Here is a 7772-nt window from a genome sequence, read left to right as displayed (position 1 = left end):
AAGGAAGGTTAATTTTGCACACAGCACTGCTGTGTCCACTTGCAAATCCTCTGACTCGCTCTCCATTGGTCCTTTATTCTAGTTGGAGTCCTGATGCCGCTGCCCCTGCAGGCCTGGGACCTGCTCCCACCCTGTGCTGCCCCCCCCCTCGGGGACCCTGGAAGCCAGGCACCAGGCAAGCGCCCCTCGCATGCCTCTCTGCCCACAGCCTCTGCATGTCCCGGTGTGGCTAAGGGCCCCATCCCTGTGGGAGACCCTGTTGCCCACAAGAGCCCCAGAGGAGCTCGGCAGCCCCTCTCGCTCGGCACCCTGGTGCTCCCCACACCCCAGGAGAGACTCCGCCCCGGGGCCCAGGGCTCAAAGGCATTGCCAAGCCCGGAAGAGCATCCCCACTCTGCTGAGTAGACGTAGACTCTCTGGGGAGAGCCCCGGTCATTGAGAGCTGCAGTGGAGGGAGGAGAGGGTCTGAGCGAGCCTGGGCCCCTCCACGCACCCCCACGTCTCCCAGGTAGAAGCCAGCTGTGGTGGAAAATGCACTGTCCTGCGGGGGCGCAGCTACTGTACCTACTGGTGCTGTCACCGCTACCTATGTGGTTGCTTTTATTAAACAGGTATGTGACGTCTGGTACAGTCTGACTGGGCTGCTTCATCAGAACTGAGCTAGGACAATTGAGCCACAATCTTTATTTTTTTATTTAATTTTATTTTCTTTATCTTTATTGTTGAAAGTATTACATATGTCCCTTCCCCCACCCTCAACCCCCTTCAGCCCACCCCCACCCCAGACCCTCACCCCCCCACTGTCTGTGTCCATGGGCCATGCATAGATGCACACAAGGTCCTTGGTTGATTGTCTCCCACCACCCGCCCTGCCCCGCCTTCCCTTCGAGACTCTGCACTCTGCTCCATGCTCCCATGTCTCTGGGTCCACTCCATGCATCAGCTTATTTGGTTGGAGAGGAGAACCCTGTGGGAAGGACAAGCCCCTGCAGTTTGAAGCTGACACTGAACTGCCTGCCTGCCTGCACTCTGTTCCTGCCATCTTTAAAAGGGAGTTCCTGGAATCCTATTTCAACCAATAGGACTGAGGCTTTCCCCATCCAATTACAGCTGCTCAGCTCTGGCCAATTAGAGTGGTTCTATTCTGACCAATCAGTACAGTGCCTTTTGCACCAATCAAACTGCAAGGACTTGGAATCCTCACTTGCATGAAGACAGACCAATTAGGGACCAGGGGCAGGGACTTCTGGCCATATAAGTCAGCTCCTCTCTCACTGAGAGCGCCCTTTCCTTTAAGACTTGATCTCCCTGGTTGAGCTAAAACATTGATACTGTCTCAGCAGAGCAGAGCAGAGCTGTCTAGCTGGAGAGGGGCCTGGCCTGGGGCTGCCTGGCCGGAGAGTTGCCTTGCAACTGTGCTGTATCACCATTGGGTTGTTTTGCACTGGATAATGTTTCCTTTTTCACACATCCCAAATTGGGGATTCTTGTTAGCATTGAATGGGTGCAGGGACCATCTACCATCTGTTGACACCTTGGAGTTTACATTCTAGTTAGAGATGTACAATAAACAAGGAAATAAATATGTTAGCTAGGGATAAATACTTTGGAAAAAATAAAGCAGGATAAGGAGACAGTGTCTGAGCCTATGGAAGGTGTTGTTACAGACAGGATGGCAGGGAAATGTTTTCTGAGGAGATGGCATCTGCACAAAGACCTGATTGGAATAGGAGAATGAGCTCTGAATATCTGAGGAAGAGCATTCTAGCAAAGGAACAGCATATGCAAAAGTCCTGAGACAGGAGGAGGCTGAGATTTGGAGGAGCAGTAGGGACAGCAATGGGACTGAAGTGGATGAGTGAGCAGAAGAAGGGCATTCGGTAGAGAGGATGCCAAAGAGGCAGCAGGGCCAGGACAAGGCCTCTGGGCAACTGTGAGGCAAAAGGAAGGTAAGCTGGGAAGTCATGAGCAGAAGAAGGACAATCTAATTTTTTATAATTTTTAAGATGCCGCTTATACACAGTAAAATTCACCATTTTTAGTGCAGAGTTCTTCCAGATTTGACAACTGTGTACAAGCATGCTCCATAGCTCAATTACCCCAGGAAGTCCCCCTACCTGTGTGGCCTCACACCCACCTGTAGCCCCTGGCGGCCACTGGTCTGTGTTCTGTCCCTAGTTTTGCTTTTCCCAGGATGCCATTCAAAGGGAGCTGCATAGCAGGTGCCTTCCTGAGCAGATTCTTTCATGTCTCATGATGCACCCGAGATCTGTCACCCTGGCTTGTGGAGCTCATCCCTGAGGGGTACTCCACTGGTGGCGGCAAGCCGTGTGCTCACCCCCGCACCAGCAGAAGGACATTTCGGAGTGTCTCGTTTCCATGTGACAAAATCAGGCCTCTGCAAGCATCTGTGTGCAGGATTTTATGTGAACACAAGTTTGTGTGATTTCTTTCTAACAGGAAATGAGTGTACTCCCCAATCTGGAACAACTAAACGGCTGGGGATAGTCTCAATGGTGTTCAGACCTAGGACCTGGGCAGGCAGCACAGGCCTCGCAGAGGAAGCTCAGAGCTGCCGGGGACCCATGCCTCGGGCCTCCGATGGGTGCTGGCAGGTGAGGGAACCGCCCGAGGCTGAGGAAGGACAGCCGGAAGCACTGGCAGGACAATCCCTGAGCTCACAGGGGCCAGGACAGGAATACTGCCGCCCCCTGGAATGGAAACACTGTGTACTTCCTGGGAGACAGGAAGAATATTCCAAAGGGATTGCCTCAGTAGCGGTGAGATCAGCCCAAGGTGACAGCTGTCCCCTAACCCTTGCTGGAGGTTCCCTGGTCTTGGGGACTTGCCTGGGACACCCCGCTGTCAGCACTCAGAATCCAGGGCCCTCTGCAGTCCCTGGCACTGCGCATTCTCCCTGCCTTCGCCTTCCCAGGTCCTCAGCATCTTCGTCAACGGCGAGGGCTCTGGCTTAGCCTCCAGCCGGGAAACTTCCCAGGCCATGTGCTGGGCCCTCCTTGGTTTCTCCCTCTCAGGAATCATCGGCCTCCATCCCCTTTGTCCTGTGTCCGTAAAATCACCATGTCATTCCCCATTTGTTTGTTGTTTGTGGAATAAGAGTAAATGGTCCCCATTGGAGACCAGACTCAGGCCGGGCAAGGGCAGAAGCAGGAAGCCCGGCAAGGAAACTAGCGCTGTAACCAGGGGAGAGCTGGCGGGGCCCTGTGCAGGGTCGGGGTGCTGCTGGGTGATCCAGGGGAGACCTGCGGGGGACCTGACCAGAGTCAGGGAGCTGTGGTGAGGGGTGGTTGAGTTCAGGCTGCATTGTGAACATGCAGCTGACGAGATTGGCTGATGAAAAGGATGCAGGTGTCAGAGGACATGAGGAGTCATGGCAGACGCTATTATTTGGGGACTGAATGATGGGTGAGCAGGGAGGACGGGCAGAGCAGCTTTGGGACTGGAATGAGGTGAGATCACGAGGCTCATTTTTTTGTTTTGTTTTGTTGTGGGTTTTTTTAAATGTATTTTTATTGATTTCAGAGAGGAGGAGAGAGGGAGAGAGAGAGAAACATCAATGATGAGAGGGAATCATTGATTGACTGCCTCTTGCACACCCCCTACTGAGGCGGCATGTGCCCTGACCGGGAATCAAACCCTGACCTCCTGGTTCATAGGTCAATGCTCAACCACTGAGCCACACCGGCAGGGCATGAGTCTCGTTTTAATCAGCTGACTTAACTGTGTCTGCAAGGAAGTCATTTCAACACACACCCCCGCCTTCCCCAGTCTGCCTCTCAGACAGCCTCCCCTGAGCAGAAGCAGGAGGGAGTGAGTTCAGTGATGCCACTCCCGGACCCACCTCCCTACCATGGCCATGCCCCACTGGCCTTTGCCTTGGGCCCTGGGACACTCGTGGATGCATTATGCCAGCCCCGGGGAGCTTTAAAGCACTTGACTCCCGCTGCCTCGTGTCGTCCTCGCCAAGGCAGCAGGAATTGGTGTGACCATCCCCTTTGCGGGACTGGAGAGGTGGGTGGCGCCCAGGCCTCTCACGGGCAAGCCACAGAGTGAGCACTTGAAGCCAGAGCCCTGGACTCAGAGCCCAGGATGGCTCTTCCCGCACCCGCCTCAGACCGTGCAGGCGGCTTCACCTGAGCTGCCAGCCCAGTGCAGTGCTGTGTGCACCTGATGAGCTGGGGCACGCCTTCCTCCCAGATGCAGGAAAGGTCTACCATCCACCTGAGCAAGGGGAGGCACTGGGGCCCTAATTGGGAGGGTCTTGGGATGTCTGTGTCTTCAATCTTGTCTGCTCTACCAATAGTCTGACAACAGAGGAGGAACCAGAGACCATGAGGAAAATCTCTCCATCTCTGGCCCTAGCCCCCTGTGAATTTACCCGCATTCGAATCTCCTGTACCCCTTTCCCTGGGGCAGCAGCAGAGGTGGGACCCCACCTGTCTAAAGCCAGTCACCCCACCCCACCCCAGCCTCCGGCCTCATCCTCGGGCTCCACCCAGAAGATTCTTTACTCTCAGCACACAGCCTTCCCGCCCGTCGCTGCCCGCCAGCATGCACCCTGCTCTGTCTTCTGTCTTAAGCAGAAAACCACCCGCCATTCTTCCTAGTGGGCCAATGCCCTTTCTGTCCTTCACAGCCAAGGCACTTGACATTGTAGCCTCAGCCCTGGCTGGTGTGGCTCAGTGAATAGAGCGTCAGCCTACAGACTGAAGGCCCCGAGTTTGATTCTGGTCTGGGACACATGCCCAGGTTGCAGGCTCCATCCTCAGTAGGGGGTGTGCGGGAGGCAGCCAACAATGATTCCTTCTCATCATTGATGTTTCTATCTCTCTTCCTCTCTGAAATCAATAAAAATATATTTAAAAAAAAAATAAAAGAAATTGTAACTTCATGCACTGGTTCCCCGCACCCAACCCCGGCTACCACTGACTCCTCCACACTCCCAAACTTCCACTGCCTCCCAGCCCAGCCACCCCATTCCACCAGCGAGCCCTCTGCAGCACCGACCTATAAGGACTCATCCTGGCCTTAAGGATGGATGGCCTTTCTGTTCTTGACACTTCTTGCTGCCTTGACCCCACCATGCCTTCCCCTAAGGAAGTTCTTCATCAGCCCTCATGGCAGCACCTCCTCCAGCCCTCCCCCCAATGGCAGAACCACTCCTCCAGACCTCCCCCCAGTGGCAGATCCACTCCTCCAACCCTCCCCCAGTGACAGAGCCCCTCCCCCAACCCTCCCCCCAATGGCAGAATCCCTCCTCCAGCCCTCCCCCAGTGGCAGAGCCCCTCCTCCAACTCGCCCCGAGGCAGGTGCCCTGACCAGAATCAAACTGCGACCTCCTGGTTCACAGGTGGATGCTCAACCACTGGCTGAATACTCTCCAGCTTTACCTCTGCCTGGGCAGCCAAGGCCCATGGCTGCTGTCTCCCGGCTGCCACCTCCACCCCATCCTCTGTCCTGCTGGCATCACCCATGGCTCCTGTTACCTCCAGAATGAACCCGGAGCCTCGGCCATGGCCTACGAGCCCCGCGCCATCTGGCCCTGCCCACCCTGCCCACTGCCCGCTCCTGCCCGCCACATCAGCACAGTGGCCTCTCCCAGAGCCCACTGCTCTGTGTTCACTGCCTGCTTCCCTTTTCTGTGGTGCCCGGCGCCCACCCGCCAACACAGGGACCACAGGTTGTCTATGGCAAGCAAAGGGGTGGAATCTCCATTTCCTTGCCCAGCCACGCTGGTCTGGGAAATGCCCTCCGAGGTGAAGCACTGCTAAGAGGGCGTCTATGCTGAGAATCCTGGTGAGACCAAGTCCAAGAGCAGCAGCAGCCACGCACACCCCGGGCATCCCAACTCCTCCTCAGCCCGGCCGTGCCCACAGCAGAAACTGCTGGGGGTGCCAGGGTGCAGGGAATCTACCGGAAATAAGCTCAGAGGGAAGCTGTGCAGGGGCATGGGCAGAGTCATCCTGAAATCGGAGCCTGAGCCTCCTCCCACCCAGCAGCTCCTCCCAGAACGCAAGTGGAGGAGGGAGGGTGTGTGTTATGGGAGGAGGGAGGATGTGTGTTATGGGAGGAGGGAGGATGTGTGTTATGGGAGGAGGGAGGATGTGTGTTATGGGAGGAGGGAGGATGTGTGTTATGGGAGGAGGGAGGATGTGCGATACGGGAGGAGGGAGGATGTGTGTTATGGGAGGAGGGAGGATGTGTGTTATGGGAGGAGGGAGGATGTGCGATACGGGAGGAGGGAGGATGTGTGTTATGGGAGGAGGGAGGATGTGTGTTATGGGAGGAGGGAGGATGTGTGTTATGGGAGGAGGGAGGATGTGTGTTATGGGAGGAGGAAGGATGTGTGTTATGGGAGGAGGGAGGATGTGTGTTATGGGAGGAGGGAGGATGTGTGTGTTATGGGAGGAGGGAGGGTGTGGGTTATTTGTGGAGGAAGATAGTGTGTTTTGCCAGGAGGGAGGATGTGTGTGTTATTGGAGGAGGAAGGATGTGTGTGTTATGGGAGGAGGGAGGATGTGTGTTATGGGAGGAGGGAGGATGTGTGTTATGGGAGGAGGGAGGATGTGTGTTATGGGAGGAGGGAGGATGTGTGTTATGGGAGGAGGGAGGATGTGTGTGTTATGGGAGGAGGGAGGATGTGTGTTATGGGAGGAGGGAGGATGTGTGTTATTGGAGGAGGGAGGATGTGTGTGTTATGGGAGGAGGGAGGATGTGCGATACGGGAGGAGGGAGGATGTGTGTTATGGGAGGAGGGAGGATGTGTGTTATGGGAGGAGGGAGGATGTGTGTTATGGGAGGAGGGAGGATGTGTGTTATGGGAGGAGGGAGGATGTGTGTTATTGGAGGAGGGAGGATGTGTGTGTTATGGGAGGAGGGAGGATGTGCGATACGGGAGGAGGGAGGATGTGTGTTATGGGAGGAGGGAGGATGTGTGTTATGGGAGGAGGGAGGATGTGTGTTATGGGAGGAGGGAGGATGTGTGTTATGGGAGGAGGGAAGATGTGTGTTATGGGAGGAGGGAGGGTGTGGGTTATTTGTGGAGGAAGATAGTGTGTTTTGCGAGGAGGGAGGATGTGTGTGTTATGGGAGGAGGGAGGATGTGTTTGTTACAGGAGGAGGGAGGATGTGTGTTATTGGAGGAGGGAGGATGTGTGTGTTATGGGAGGAGGGAGGATGTGTGTTATTGGAGGAGGGAGGATGTGTGTTATGGGAGGAGGGAAGATGTGTGTTATGGGAGGAGGGAGGGTGTGTGTTATGGGAGGAGGAAGATAGTGTGTTTTGGGAGGAGGGAGGATGTGTGTGTTATGGGCGGAGGGAGGATTTGTGTTATGCGAGGAAGGATGAAGTGTGTTATGGGAGGAGGAAGTATGTGTGTGTTATGGGAGGAGGGAGGAAGTGTGTTATGGGAGGAGGGAGTATGTGTGTGTTATGGGAGGAGGGAAGATGTGTGTTATGGGAGGAGGGAGGAAGTGTGTTATGGGAGGAGGAAGTATGTGTGTGTTATGGGAGGAGGGAGGAAGTGTGTTATGGGAGGAGGGAGTATGTGTGTGTTATGAGAGGAGGGAGGAAGTGTGTTATGGGAGGAGGGAGGAGGAAGGATGACATTTAGTGGCACCAAAATCATGGCCCCACGGCAGCCCAGGGAGGCCTGGTGGTCGGTGTCCCTCCCACCTCGCCGGCCTCTGTAGGAAGGTGGCAGCGCCCCTCTATGTGGATCCTGTGATGCACCCTCAGGCCACACATGTACT

This window comes from Plecotus auritus (genome assembly GCF_963455305.1).
Source record: "Plecotus auritus genome assembly, chromosome: 9".
Taxonomy (NCBI): Eukaryota; Metazoa; Chordata; class Mammalia; order Chiroptera; family Vespertilionidae; genus Plecotus; species Plecotus auritus.
This window is presented reverse-complemented; position numbering follows the sequence as displayed.